Source organism: Pseudophryne corroboree, chromosome 3 (genome assembly GCF_028390025.1).
Source record: "Pseudophryne corroboree isolate aPseCor3 chromosome 3, aPseCor3.hap2, whole genome shotgun sequence".
NCBI lineage: Eukaryota > Metazoa > Chordata > Amphibia > Anura > Myobatrachidae > Pseudophryne > Pseudophryne corroboree.
The window spans coordinates 115015176-115024904 of NC_086446.1; the positions used below are offsets into that span (position 1 = coordinate 115015176).

The window sequence follows — 9729 nt, forward strand, 5'->3', positions numbered from 1 at the left end:
AGTATAAAAATATCTACAGCACCTTTTATTCCCAGGTGGTCTCCCATCCAAGTACTAACCAGGCCCAACACTGCTTAGCTTCCAAGATCAGATGAGATTGGGCGTATCCAGTGTGGTGTGGCTGTAGATGAGCTTTGTGGTTTCTGTTTGAACTTTTCTACTTCTAACTACTGGTTCATAAATGAATACATTTGAAAATGGAATGCATCAACAGAACGGTGTTGGCAGTATAAAAATATCTACAACACCTTTTATTCCCAGGTGGTCTCCCATCCAAGTACTAACCAGGCCCAACACTGCTTAGCTTCCAAGATCAGATGAGATTGGGCGTATCCAGTGTGGTGTGGCTGTAGATGAGCTTTGTGGTTTCTGTTTGAACTTTTCTACTTCTAACTACTGGTTCATAAATGAATACATTTGAAAATTGAATGCATCAACAGAACGGTGTTGGCAGTATAAAAATATCTACAGCACCTTGTATTCCCAGGTGGTCTCCCATCCAAGTACTAACCAGGCCCAACACTGCTTAGCTTCCAAGATCAGATGAGATTGGGCATATCCAGTGTGGTGTGGCTGTAGATGAGCTTTATGGTTTCTGTTAGAACTTTTCAACTTCTAACTACTGGTTCATAAACGAATACGTTTGAAAATGGAATGCATCAACAGAACAGTGTTGGTAGTATAAAAATATCTACAGCTCCTTGTATTCCAGGTGGTCTCCCATCCAAGTACTAACCAGGCCCAACACTGCTTAGCTTCCAAGATCAGATGAGATTGGGCGTATCCAGTGTGGTGTGGCTTTAGATGAGCTTTGTGGTTTCTGTTAGAACTTTTCTACTTCTAACTACTGGTTCATAAACGAATACGTTTGAAAATGGAATGCATCAACAGAACGGTGTTGGTAGTATAAAAATATCTACAGCACCTTGTATTCCCAGGTGGTCTCCCATCCAAGTACTAACCAGGCCCAACACTGCTTAGCTTCCAAGATCAGATGAGATTGGGCGTAACCAGTGTGGTGTGGCTGTAGATGAGCTTTGTGGTTTCTGTTAGAACTTTTCTACTTCTAACTACTGGTTCATAAATGAATACGTTTGAAAATGGAATGCATCAACAGAACGGTGTTGGCAGTATAAAAATATCTACAGCACCTTGTATTCCCAGGTGGTCTCCCATCCAAGTACTAACCAGGCCCAACACTGCTTAGCTTCCAAGATCAGATGAGATTGGGCGTATCCAGTGTGGTGTTGCTGTAGATGAATTTTCTGGTTTCTGTTAGAACTTTTCTACTTCTAACTACTGGTTCATAAATGAATACGTTTTAAAATGGAATGCATCAACAGAACGGTGTTGGCAGTATAAAAATATCTACAGCACCTTGTATTCCCAGGTGGTCTCCCATCCAAGTACTAACCAGGCCCAACACTGCTTAGCTTCCAAGATCAGATGAGATTGGGCGTACCCAGTGTGGTGTGGCTGTAGATGAGCTTTGTGGTTTCTGTTAGAACTTTTCTACTTCTAAATACTGGTTCATAAATGAATACGTTTGAAAATGGAATGCATCAACAGAACGGTGTTGGCAGTATAAAATGATCTACAGCACCTTGTATTCCCAGGTGGTCTCCCATCCAAGTACTAACCAGGCCCAACACTGCTTAGCTTCCAAGATCAGATGAGATTGGGCGTACCCAGTGTGGTGTTGCTGTAGATGAGCTTTGTGGTTTCTGTTAGAACTTTTCTACTTCTAACTACTGGTTCATAAATGAATACGTTTGACAATGGAATGCATCAACAGAACGGTGTTGGCAGTATAAAAATATCTACAACACCTTGTATTCCGAGGTGGTCTCCCATCCAAGTACTAACCAGGCCCAACACCGCTTAGCTTCCAAGATCAGATGAGATTGAGCGTATCCAGTGTGGTGTGGCTGTATATGAGCTTTATGGTTTCTGTTAGAACTTTTCTACTTCTAACTACTGGTTCATAAATGAATACGTTTGAAAATGGAATGCATCAACAGAACGGTGTTGGCAGTATAAAAATATCTACAGCACCTTTTATTCCCAGGTGGTCTCCCATCCAAGTACTAACCAGGCCCAACACTGCTTAGCTTCCAAGATCAGATGAGATTGGGCGTATCCAGTGTGGTGTGGCTGTAGATGAGCTTTGTGGTTTCTGTTTGAACTTTTCTACTTCTAACTATTGGTTCATAAATGAATACATTTGAAAATGGAATGCATCAACAGAACGGTGTTGGTAGTATAAAAATATCTACAGCACCTTGTATTCCCAGGTGGTCTCCCATCCAAGTACTAACCAGGCCCAACACTGCTTAGCTTCCAAGATCAGATGAGATTAGGCGTATCCAGTGTGGTGTGGCTGTAGATGAGCTTTGTGGTTTCTGTTAGAACTTTTCTACTTCTAACTACTGGTTCATAAATGAATACATTTGAAAATGGAATGCATCAACAGAACGGTGTTGGCAGTATAAAAATATCTACAGCACCTTTTATTCCAAGGTGGTCTCCCATCCAAGTACTAACCAGGCCCAACACTGCTTAGCTTCCAAGATCAGATGAGATTGGGCGTATCCAGTGTGGTGTGGCTGTAGATGAGCTTTGTGGTTTCTGTTTGAACTTTTCTACTTCTAACTACTGGTTCATAAATGAATACATTTGAAAATGGAATGCATCAACAGAACGGTGTTGGCAGTATAAAAATATCTACAACACCTTTTATTCCCAGGTGGTCTCCCATCCAAGTACTAACCAGGCCCAACACTGCTTAGCTTCCAAGATCAGATGAGATTGGGCGTATCCAGTGTGGTGTGACTGTAGATGAGCTTTGTGGTTTCTGTTTGAACTTTTCTACTTCTAACTACTGGTTCATAAATGAATACATTTGAAAATTGAATGCATCAACAGAACGGTGTTGGCAGTATAAAAATATCTACAGCACCTTGTATTCCCAGGTGGTCTCCCATCCAAGTACTAACCAGGCCCAACACTGCTTAGCTTCCAAGATCAGATGAGATTGGGCATATCCAGTGTGGTGTGGCTGTAGATGAGCTTTATGGTTTCTGTTAGAACTTTTCTACTTCTAACTACTGGTTCATAAACGAATACGTTTGAAAATGGAATGCATCAACAGAACAGTGTTGGTAGTATAAAAATATCTACAGCTCCTTGTATTCCAGGTGGTCTCCCATCCAAGTACTAACCAGGCCCAACACTGCTTAGCTTCCAAGATCAGAAAAGATTGGGCGTATCCAGTGTGGTGTGGCTTTAGATGAGCTTTGTGGTTTCTGTTAGAACTTTTCTACTTCTAACTACTGGTTTATACACGAATACGTTTGAAAATGGAATGCATCAACAGAACGGTGTTGGTAGTATAAAAATATCTACAGCACCTTGTATTCCCAGGTGGTCTCCCATCCAAGTACTAACCAGGCCCAACACTGCTTAGCTTCCAAGATCAGATGAGATTGGGCGTAACCAGTGTGGTGTGGCTGTAGATGAGCTTTGTGGTTTCTGTTAGAACTTTTCTACTTCTAACTACTGGTTCATAAATGAATACGTTTGAAAATGGAATGCATCAACAGAACGGTGTTGGCAGTATAAAAATATCTACAGCACCTTGTATTCCCAGGTGGTCTCCCATCCAAGTACTAACCAGACCCAACACTGCTTAGCTTCCAAGATCAGATGAGATTGGGCGTATCCAGTGTGGTGTTGCTGTAGATGAATTTTCTGGTTTCTGTTAGAACTTTTCTACTTCTAACTACTGGTTCATAAATGAATACGTTTTAAAATGGAATGCATCAACAGAACGGTGTTGGCAGTATAAAAATATCTACAGCACCTTGTATTCCCAGGTGGTCTCCCATCCAAGTACTAACCAGGCCCAACACTGCTTAGCTTCCAAGATCAGATGAGATTGGGCGTACCCAGTGTGGTGTGGCTGTAGATGAGCTTTGTGGCTTCTGTTAGAACTTTTCTACTTCTAACTACTGGTTCATAAATGAATACGTTTGAAAATGGAATGCATCAACAGAACGGTGTTGGCAGTATAAAATGATCTACAGCACCTTGTATTCCCAGGTGGTCTCCCATCCAAGTACTAACCAGGCCCAACACTGCTTAGCTTCCAAGATCAGATGAGATTGGGCGTACCCAGTGTGGTGTTGCTGTAGATGAGCTTTGTGGTTTCTGTTAGAACTTTTCTACTTCTAACTACTGGTTCATAAATGAATACGTTTGAAAATGGAATGCATCAACAGAACGGTGTTGGCAGTATAAAAATATCTACAACACCTTGTATTCCGAGGTGGTCTCCCATCCAAGTACTAACCAGGCCCAACACCGCTTAGCTTCCAAGATCAGATGAGATTGAGCGTATCCAGTGTGGTGTGGCTGTATATGAGCTTTATGGTTTCTGTTAGAACTTTTCTACTTCTAACTACTGGTTCATAAATGAATACGTTTGAAAATGGAATGCATCAACAGAACGGTGTTGGCAGTATAAAAATATCTACAGCACCTTTTATTCCCAGGTGGTCTCCCATCCAAGTACTAACCAGGCCCAACACTGCTTAGCTTCTAAGATCAGATGAGATTGGGCGTATCCAGTGTGGTGTGGCTGTAGATGAGCTTTGTGGTTTCTGTTTGAACTTTTCTACTTCTAACTATTGGTTCATAAATGAATACATTTGAAAATGGAATGCATCAACAGAACGGTGTTGGCAGTATAAAAATATCTACAGCACCTTTTATTCCCAGGTGGTCTCCCATCCAAGTACTAACCAGGCCCTACACCGCTTAGCTTCCAAGATCAGATGAGATTGAGCGTATCCAGTGTGGTGTGGCTGTAGATGAGCTTTATGGTTTCTGTTAGAACTTTTCTACTTCTAACTACTGGTTCATAAACGAATACGTTTGAAAATGGAATGCATCAACAGAACGGTGTTGGTAGTATAAAAATATCTACAGCACCTTGTATTCCCAGGTGGTCTCCCATCCAAGTACTAACCAGGCCGAACACTGCTTAGCTTCCAAGATCAGATGAGATTAGGCGTATCCAGTGTGGTGTGGCTGTAGATGAGCTTTGTGGTTTCTGTTAGAACTTTTCTACTTCTAACTACTGGTTCATAAATGAATACATTTGAAAATGGAATGCATCAACAGAACGGTGTTGGCAGTATAAAAATATCTACAGCACCTTTTATTCCCAGGTGGTCTCCCATCCAAGTACTAACCAGGCCCAACACTGCTTAGCTTCCAAGATCAGATGAGATTGGGCGTATCCAGTGTGGTGTGGCTGTAGATGAGCTTTGTGGTTTCTGTTTGAACTTTTCTACTTCTAACTACTGGTTCATAAATGAATACATTTGAAAATGGAATGCATCAACAGAACGGTGTTGGCAGTATAAAAATATCTACAACACCTTTTATTCCCAGGTGGTCTCCCATCCAAGTACTAACCAGGCCCAACAATGCTTAGCTTCCAAGATCAGATGAGATTGGGCGTATCCAGTGTGGTGTGGCTGTAGATGAGCTTTGTGGTTTCTGTTTGAACTTTTCTACTTCTAACTACTGGTTCATAAATGAATACATTTGAAAATTGAATGCATCAACAGAACGGTGTTGGCAGTATAAAAATATCTACAGCACCTTGTATTCCCAGGTGGTCTCCCATCCAAGTACTAACCAGGCCCAACACTGCTTAGCTTCCAAGATCAGATGAGATTGGGCATATCCAGTGTGGTGTTGCTGTAGATGAGCTTTATGGTTTCTGTTAGAACTTTTCTACTTCTAACTACTGGTTCATAAACGAATACGTTTGAAAATGGAATGCATCAACAGAACAGTGTTGGTAGTATAAAAATATCTACAGCTCCTTGTATTCCAGGTGGTCTCCCATCCAAGTACTAACCAGGCCCAACACTGCTTAGCTTCCAAGATCAGATGAGATTGGGCGTATCCAGTGTGGTGTGGCTTTAGATGAGTTTTGTGGTTTCTGTTAGAACTTTTCTACTTCTAACTACTGGTTCATAAACGAATACGTTTGAAAATGGAATGCATCAACAGAACGGTGTTGGTAGTATAAAAATATCTACAGCACCTTGTATTCCCAGGTGGTCTCCCATCCAAGTACTAACCAGGCCCAACACTGCTTAGCTTCCAAGATCAGATGAGATTGGGCGTAACCAGTGTGGTGTGGCTGTAGATGAGCTTTGTGGTTTCTGTTAGAACTTTTCTACTTCTAACTACTGGTTCATAAATGAATACGTTTGAAAATGGAATGCATCAACAGAACGGTGTTGGCAGTATAAAAATATCTACAGCACCTTGTATTCCCAGGTGGTCTCCCATCCAAGTACTAACCAGGCCCAACACTGCTTAGCTTCCAAGATCAGATGAGATTGGGCGTATCCAGTGTGGTGTTGCTGTAGATGAATTTTCTGGTTTCTGTTAGAACTTTTCTACTTCTAACTACTGGTTCATAAATGAATACGTTTTAAAATGGAATGCATCAACAGAACGGTGTTGGCAGTATAAAAATATCTACAGCACCTTGTATTTCCAGGTGGTCTCCCATCCAAATACTAACCAGGCCCAACACTGCTTAGCTTCCAAGATCAGATGAGATTGGGCGTATCCAGTGTGGTGTGGCTGTAGATGAGCTTTGTGGTTTCTGTTAGAACTTTTCTACTTCTAACTACTGGTTCATAAATGAATACGTTTGGAAATGGAATGCATCAACAGAACGGTGTTGGCAGTATAAAATTAACTACAGCACCTTGTATTCCCAGGTGGTCTCCCATCCAAGTACTAACCAGGCCCAACACTGCTTAGCTTCCAAGATCAGATGAGATTGGTCGTATCCAGTGTGGTGTGGCTGTAGATGAGCTTTATGGTTTCTGTTAGAACTTTTCTACTTCTAACTACTGGTTCATAAATGAATACGTTTGAAAATGGAATGCATCAACAGAATGGTGTTGGCAGTATAAAAATATCTACAGCACCTTGTATTCCCAGGTGGTCTCCCAACCAAGTACTAACCAGGCACAACTCTGCTTAGCTTCCAAGATCAGATGAGATTGGGCGTATCCAGTGTGGTGTGGCTGTAGATGAGCTTTGTAGTTTCTGTTAGAACTTTTCTACTTCTAACTACTGGTTCATAAATGAATACATTTGAAAATGGAATGCATCAACAGAACGGTGTTGGCAGTATAAAAATATCTACAGCACCTTGTATTTCCAGGTGGTCTCCCATCCAAATACTAACCAGGCCCAACACTGCTTAGCTTCCAAGATCAGATGAGATTGGGCGTATCCAGTGTGGTGTGGCTGTAGATGAGCTTTGTGGTTTCTGTTAGAACTTTTCTACTTCTAACTACTGGTTCATAAATGAAAACGTTTGAAAATGGAATGCATCAACAGAACGGTGTTGGCAGTATAAAATTATCTACAGCACCTTGTATTCCCAGGTGGTCTCCCATCCAAGTACTAACCAGGCCCAACACTGCTTAGCTTCCAAGATCAGATGAGATTGGGCGTACCCAGTGTGGTGTGGCTGTAGATGAGCTTTGTGGTTTCTGTTAGAACTTTTCTACTTCTAACTACTGGTTCATAAATGAATACGTTTGAAAATGGAATGCATCAACAGAACGGTGTTGGCAGTATAAAATTATCTACAGCACCTTGTATTCCCAGGTGGTCTCCCATCCAAGTATTAACCAGGCCCAACACTGCTTAGCTTCCAAGATCAGATGAGATTGGGCGTACCCAGTGTGGTGTTGCTGTAGATGAGCTTTGTGGTTTCTGTTTGAACTTTTCTACTTCTAACTACTGGTTCATAAATGAATACGTTTGAAAATGGAATGCATCAACAGAACGGTGTTGGCAGTATAAAAATATCTACAACACCTTGTATTCCGAGGTGGTCTCCCATCCAAGTACTAACCAGGCCCAACACCGCTTAGCTTCCAAGATCAGATGAGATTGAGCGTATCCAGTGTGGTGTGGCTGTATATGAGCTTTATGGTTTCTGTTAGAACTTTTCTACTTCTAACTACTGGTTCATAAATGAATACGTTTGAAAATGGAATGCATCAACAGAACGGTGTTGGCAGTATAAAAATATCTACAACACCTTTTATTCCCAGGTGGTCTCCCATCCAAGTACTAACCAGGCCCAACACTGCTTAGCTTCCAAGATCAGATGAGATTGGGCGTATCCTGTGTGGTGTGGCTGTAGATGAGCTTTGTGGTTTCTGTTTGAACTTTTCTACTTCTAACTACTGGTTCATAAATGAATACATTTGAAAATTGAATGCATCAACAGAACGGTGTTGGCAGTATAAAAATATCTACAGCACCTTGTATTCCCAGGTGGTCTCCCATCCAAGTACTAACCAGGCCCAACACTGCTTAGTTTCCAAGATCAGATGAGATTGGGCATATCCAGTGTGGTGTGGCTGTAGATGAGCTTTATGGTTTCTGTTAGAACTTTTCTACTTCTAACTACTGGTTCATAAACGAATACGTTTGAAAATGGAATGCATCAACAGAACAGTGTTGGTAGTATAAAAATATCTACAGCACCTTGTATTCCCAGGTGGTCTCCCATCCAAGTACTAACCAGGCCCAATACTGATTAGCTTCCAAGATCAGATGAGATGGGGCGTATCCAGTGTGGTGTGGCTGTAGATGAGCTTTGTGGTTTCTGTTAGAACTTTTCTACTTCTAACTACTGGTTCATAAATGAATACGTTTGAAAATGGAATGCATCAACAGAACGGTGTTGGCAGTATAAAAATATCTACAGCACCTTGTATTCCCAGGTGGTCTCCCATCCAAGTACTAACCAGGCCCAACACTGCTTAGCTTCCAAGATCAGATGAGATTGGGCGAACCCAGTGTGGTGTGGCTGTAGATGAGCTTTGTGGTTTCTGTTAGAACTTTTCTACTTCTAACTACTGGTTCATAAATGAATACGTTTGAAAATGGAATGCCTCAACAGAACGGTGTTGGCAGTATAAAATTATCTACAGCACCTTGTATTCCCAGGTGGTCTCCCATCCAAGTACTAACCAGGCCCAACACTGCTTAGCTTCCAAGATCAGATGAGATTGGGCGTATCCAGTGTGGTGTGGCTGTAGATGAGCTTTGTGGTTTCTGTTAGAACTTTTCTACTTCTAACTACTGGTTCATAAATGAATACGTTTGAAAATGGAATGCATCAACAGAACGGTGTTGGCAGTATAAAAATATCTACAGCACCTTGTATTCCCAGGTGGTCTCCCATCCAAGTACTAACCAGGCCCAACACTGCTTAGCTTCCAAGATCAGATGAGATTGGGCGTACCCAGTGTGGTGTGGCTTTAGATGAGCTTTGTGGTTTCTGTTAGAACTTTTCTACTTCTAACTACTGGTTCATAAATGAATACGTTTAAAATTGGAATGCATCAACAGAACGGTGTTGGCAGTATAAAATTATCTACAGCACCTTGTATTCCCAGGTGGTCTCCCATCCAAGTACTAACCAGGCCCAACACTGCTTAGCTTACAAGATCAGATGAGATTGTGCGTATCCAGTGTGGTGTGGCTGTAGATGAGCTTTGTGGCTGTAGATGAGCTTTGTGGCTTCTGTTAGAACTTTTCTACTTCTAACTACTGGTTCATAAATGAATACGTTTGAAAATGGAATGCATCAACAGAACGGTG

At 41.6% G+C, this 9729-nt stretch overlaps 35 non-coding genes and 8 pseudogenes across 35 annotated transcripts; all 43 read right to left on the reverse strand.

The window, feature by feature from the left end:
- Nucleotides 1-10: 10 nt before the first annotated feature.
- LOC135061115 (5S ribosomal RNA) lies at nucleotides 11-129 on the reverse strand. Its single transcript, XR_010247507.1, has one exon. It is a non-coding gene; the product is annotated as a 5S ribosomal RNA (ribosomal RNA).
- A 107-nt stretch (nucleotides 130-236) lies between these two features.
- On the reverse strand, nucleotides 237-355 carry LOC135066158 (5S ribosomal RNA). Its single transcript, XR_010252413.1, has one exon. It is a non-coding gene; the product is annotated as a 5S ribosomal RNA (ribosomal RNA).
- Nucleotides 356-462: 107 nt separating this feature from the next.
- LOC135059072 (5S ribosomal RNA) lies at nucleotides 463-581 on the reverse strand. The gene has a single exon (XR_010245490.1). It is a non-coding gene; the product is annotated as a 5S ribosomal RNA (ribosomal RNA).
- A 107-nt stretch (nucleotides 582-688) lies between these two features.
- On the reverse strand, nucleotides 689-806 carry LOC134894030 (5S ribosomal RNA; annotated as a pseudogene).
- Nucleotides 807-913: 107 nt separating this feature from the next.
- On the reverse strand, nucleotides 914-1032 carry LOC134901687 (5S ribosomal RNA). The gene has a single exon (XR_010175172.1). It is a non-coding gene; the product is annotated as a 5S ribosomal RNA (ribosomal RNA).
- Nucleotides 1033-1139: 107 nt separating this feature from the next.
- Nucleotides 1140-1258, reverse strand: LOC135059890 (5S ribosomal RNA). The gene has a single exon (XR_010246287.1). It is a non-coding gene; the product is annotated as a 5S ribosomal RNA (ribosomal RNA).
- Nucleotides 1259-1365: 107 nt separating this feature from the next.
- Nucleotides 1366-1484, reverse strand: LOC135059449 (5S ribosomal RNA). Its single transcript, XR_010245851.1, has one exon. It is a non-coding gene; the product is annotated as a 5S ribosomal RNA (ribosomal RNA).
- Nucleotides 1485-1591: 107 nt separating this feature from the next.
- On the reverse strand, nucleotides 1592-1710 carry LOC135062035 (5S ribosomal RNA). Its single transcript, XR_010248397.1, has one exon. It is a non-coding gene; the product is annotated as a 5S ribosomal RNA (ribosomal RNA).
- Nucleotides 1711-1817: 107 nt separating this feature from the next.
- Nucleotides 1818-1936, reverse strand: LOC134890835 (5S ribosomal RNA; annotated as a pseudogene).
- Nucleotides 1937-2043: 107 nt separating this feature from the next.
- Nucleotides 2044-2162, reverse strand: LOC135061118 (5S ribosomal RNA). Its single transcript, XR_010247509.1, has one exon. It is a non-coding gene; the product is annotated as a 5S ribosomal RNA (ribosomal RNA).
- A 107-nt stretch (nucleotides 2163-2269) lies between these two features.
- Nucleotides 2270-2388, reverse strand: LOC135060493 (5S ribosomal RNA). The gene has a single exon (XR_010246886.1). It is a non-coding gene; the product is annotated as a 5S ribosomal RNA (ribosomal RNA).
- A 107-nt stretch (nucleotides 2389-2495) lies between these two features.
- On the reverse strand, nucleotides 2496-2614 carry LOC135067912 (5S ribosomal RNA). Its single transcript, XR_010254117.1, has one exon. It is a non-coding gene; the product is annotated as a 5S ribosomal RNA (ribosomal RNA).
- Nucleotides 2615-2721: 107 nt separating this feature from the next.
- LOC135068427 (5S ribosomal RNA) lies at nucleotides 2722-2840 on the reverse strand. The gene has a single exon (XR_010254629.1). It is a non-coding gene; the product is annotated as a 5S ribosomal RNA (ribosomal RNA).
- Nucleotides 2841-2947: 107 nt separating this feature from the next.
- On the reverse strand, nucleotides 2948-3066 carry LOC135059073 (5S ribosomal RNA). The gene has a single exon (XR_010245491.1). It is a non-coding gene; the product is annotated as a 5S ribosomal RNA (ribosomal RNA).
- A 107-nt stretch (nucleotides 3067-3173) lies between these two features.
- On the reverse strand, nucleotides 3174-3291 carry LOC134896633 (5S ribosomal RNA; annotated as a pseudogene).
- A 107-nt stretch (nucleotides 3292-3398) lies between these two features.
- On the reverse strand, nucleotides 3399-3517 carry LOC134901688 (5S ribosomal RNA). Its single transcript, XR_010175173.1, has one exon. It is a non-coding gene; the product is annotated as a 5S ribosomal RNA (ribosomal RNA).
- A 107-nt stretch (nucleotides 3518-3624) lies between these two features.
- On the reverse strand, nucleotides 3625-3743 carry LOC135067361 (5S ribosomal RNA). Its single transcript, XR_010253578.1, has one exon. It is a non-coding gene; the product is annotated as a 5S ribosomal RNA (ribosomal RNA).
- Nucleotides 3744-3850: 107 nt separating this feature from the next.
- Nucleotides 3851-3969, reverse strand: LOC135059450 (5S ribosomal RNA). The gene has a single exon (XR_010245852.1). It is a non-coding gene; the product is annotated as a 5S ribosomal RNA (ribosomal RNA).
- Nucleotides 3970-4076: 107 nt separating this feature from the next.
- Nucleotides 4077-4195, reverse strand: LOC135062036 (5S ribosomal RNA). The gene has a single exon (XR_010248398.1). It is a non-coding gene; the product is annotated as a 5S ribosomal RNA (ribosomal RNA).
- Nucleotides 4196-4302: 107 nt separating this feature from the next.
- On the reverse strand, nucleotides 4303-4421 carry LOC134890836 (5S ribosomal RNA; annotated as a pseudogene).
- A 107-nt stretch (nucleotides 4422-4528) lies between these two features.
- On the reverse strand, nucleotides 4529-4647 carry LOC135070634 (5S ribosomal RNA). Its single transcript, XR_010256790.1, has one exon. It is a non-coding gene; the product is annotated as a 5S ribosomal RNA (ribosomal RNA).
- Nucleotides 4648-4754: 107 nt separating this feature from the next.
- Nucleotides 4755-4873, reverse strand: LOC135069349 (5S ribosomal RNA). The gene has a single exon (XR_010255532.1). It is a non-coding gene; the product is annotated as a 5S ribosomal RNA (ribosomal RNA).
- Nucleotides 4874-4980: 107 nt separating this feature from the next.
- Nucleotides 4981-5099, reverse strand: LOC134886391 (5S ribosomal RNA). Its single transcript, XR_010170476.1, has one exon. It is a non-coding gene; the product is annotated as a 5S ribosomal RNA (ribosomal RNA).
- A 107-nt stretch (nucleotides 5100-5206) lies between these two features.
- On the reverse strand, nucleotides 5207-5325 carry LOC135061119 (5S ribosomal RNA). Its single transcript, XR_010247510.1, has one exon. It is a non-coding gene; the product is annotated as a 5S ribosomal RNA (ribosomal RNA).
- A 107-nt stretch (nucleotides 5326-5432) lies between these two features.
- On the reverse strand, nucleotides 5433-5551 carry LOC134886546 (5S ribosomal RNA). Its single transcript, XR_010170625.1, has one exon. It is a non-coding gene; the product is annotated as a 5S ribosomal RNA (ribosomal RNA).
- A 107-nt stretch (nucleotides 5552-5658) lies between these two features.
- Nucleotides 5659-5777, reverse strand: LOC135064591 (5S ribosomal RNA). Its single transcript, XR_010250897.1, has one exon. It is a non-coding gene; the product is annotated as a 5S ribosomal RNA (ribosomal RNA).
- A 107-nt stretch (nucleotides 5778-5884) lies between these two features.
- Nucleotides 5885-6002, reverse strand: LOC134894031 (5S ribosomal RNA; annotated as a pseudogene).
- A 107-nt stretch (nucleotides 6003-6109) lies between these two features.
- LOC134901689 (5S ribosomal RNA) lies at nucleotides 6110-6228 on the reverse strand. The gene has a single exon (XR_010175174.1). It is a non-coding gene; the product is annotated as a 5S ribosomal RNA (ribosomal RNA).
- Nucleotides 6229-6335: 107 nt separating this feature from the next.
- Nucleotides 6336-6454, reverse strand: LOC135059892 (5S ribosomal RNA). The gene has a single exon (XR_010246289.1). It is a non-coding gene; the product is annotated as a 5S ribosomal RNA (ribosomal RNA).
- A 107-nt stretch (nucleotides 6455-6561) lies between these two features.
- Nucleotides 6562-6680, reverse strand: LOC135058620 (5S ribosomal RNA). Its single transcript, XR_010245046.1, has one exon. It is a non-coding gene; the product is annotated as a 5S ribosomal RNA (ribosomal RNA).
- Nucleotides 6681-6787: 107 nt separating this feature from the next.
- LOC135068968 (5S ribosomal RNA) lies at nucleotides 6788-6906 on the reverse strand. Its single transcript, XR_010255159.1, has one exon. It is a non-coding gene; the product is annotated as a 5S ribosomal RNA (ribosomal RNA).
- Nucleotides 6907-7013: 107 nt separating this feature from the next.
- On the reverse strand, nucleotides 7014-7132 carry LOC134888437 (5S ribosomal RNA; annotated as a pseudogene).
- Nucleotides 7133-7239: 107 nt separating this feature from the next.
- LOC135058621 (5S ribosomal RNA) lies at nucleotides 7240-7358 on the reverse strand. The gene has a single exon (XR_010245047.1). It is a non-coding gene; the product is annotated as a 5S ribosomal RNA (ribosomal RNA).
- A 107-nt stretch (nucleotides 7359-7465) lies between these two features.
- LOC135059451 (5S ribosomal RNA) lies at nucleotides 7466-7584 on the reverse strand. The gene has a single exon (XR_010245853.1). It is a non-coding gene; the product is annotated as a 5S ribosomal RNA (ribosomal RNA).
- A 107-nt stretch (nucleotides 7585-7691) lies between these two features.
- Nucleotides 7692-7810, reverse strand: LOC134885889 (5S ribosomal RNA). Its single transcript, XR_010169993.1, has one exon. It is a non-coding gene; the product is annotated as a 5S ribosomal RNA (ribosomal RNA).
- Nucleotides 7811-7917: 107 nt separating this feature from the next.
- Nucleotides 7918-8036, reverse strand: LOC134890837 (5S ribosomal RNA; annotated as a pseudogene).
- A 107-nt stretch (nucleotides 8037-8143) lies between these two features.
- LOC134886247 (5S ribosomal RNA) lies at nucleotides 8144-8262 on the reverse strand. Its single transcript, XR_010170336.1, has one exon. It is a non-coding gene; the product is annotated as a 5S ribosomal RNA (ribosomal RNA).
- A 107-nt stretch (nucleotides 8263-8369) lies between these two features.
- LOC135058530 (5S ribosomal RNA) lies at nucleotides 8370-8488 on the reverse strand. The gene has a single exon (XR_010244957.1). It is a non-coding gene; the product is annotated as a 5S ribosomal RNA (ribosomal RNA).
- A 107-nt stretch (nucleotides 8489-8595) lies between these two features.
- LOC134890843 (5S ribosomal RNA) lies at nucleotides 8596-8714 on the reverse strand (annotated as a pseudogene).
- Nucleotides 8715-8821: 107 nt separating this feature from the next.
- On the reverse strand, nucleotides 8822-8940 carry LOC135063958 (5S ribosomal RNA). The gene has a single exon (XR_010250277.1). It is a non-coding gene; the product is annotated as a 5S ribosomal RNA (ribosomal RNA).
- Nucleotides 8941-9047: 107 nt separating this feature from the next.
- LOC134892279 (5S ribosomal RNA) lies at nucleotides 9048-9166 on the reverse strand. The gene has a single exon (XR_010171550.1). It is a non-coding gene; the product is annotated as a 5S ribosomal RNA (ribosomal RNA).
- A 107-nt stretch (nucleotides 9167-9273) lies between these two features.
- Nucleotides 9274-9392, reverse strand: LOC134884690 (5S ribosomal RNA). The gene has a single exon (XR_010168827.1). It is a non-coding gene; the product is annotated as a 5S ribosomal RNA (ribosomal RNA).
- A 107-nt stretch (nucleotides 9393-9499) lies between these two features.
- On the reverse strand, nucleotides 9500-9618 carry LOC135058450 (5S ribosomal RNA). The gene has a single exon (XR_010244879.1). It is a non-coding gene; the product is annotated as a 5S ribosomal RNA (ribosomal RNA).
- Nucleotides 9619-9729: the final 111 nt, after the last annotated feature.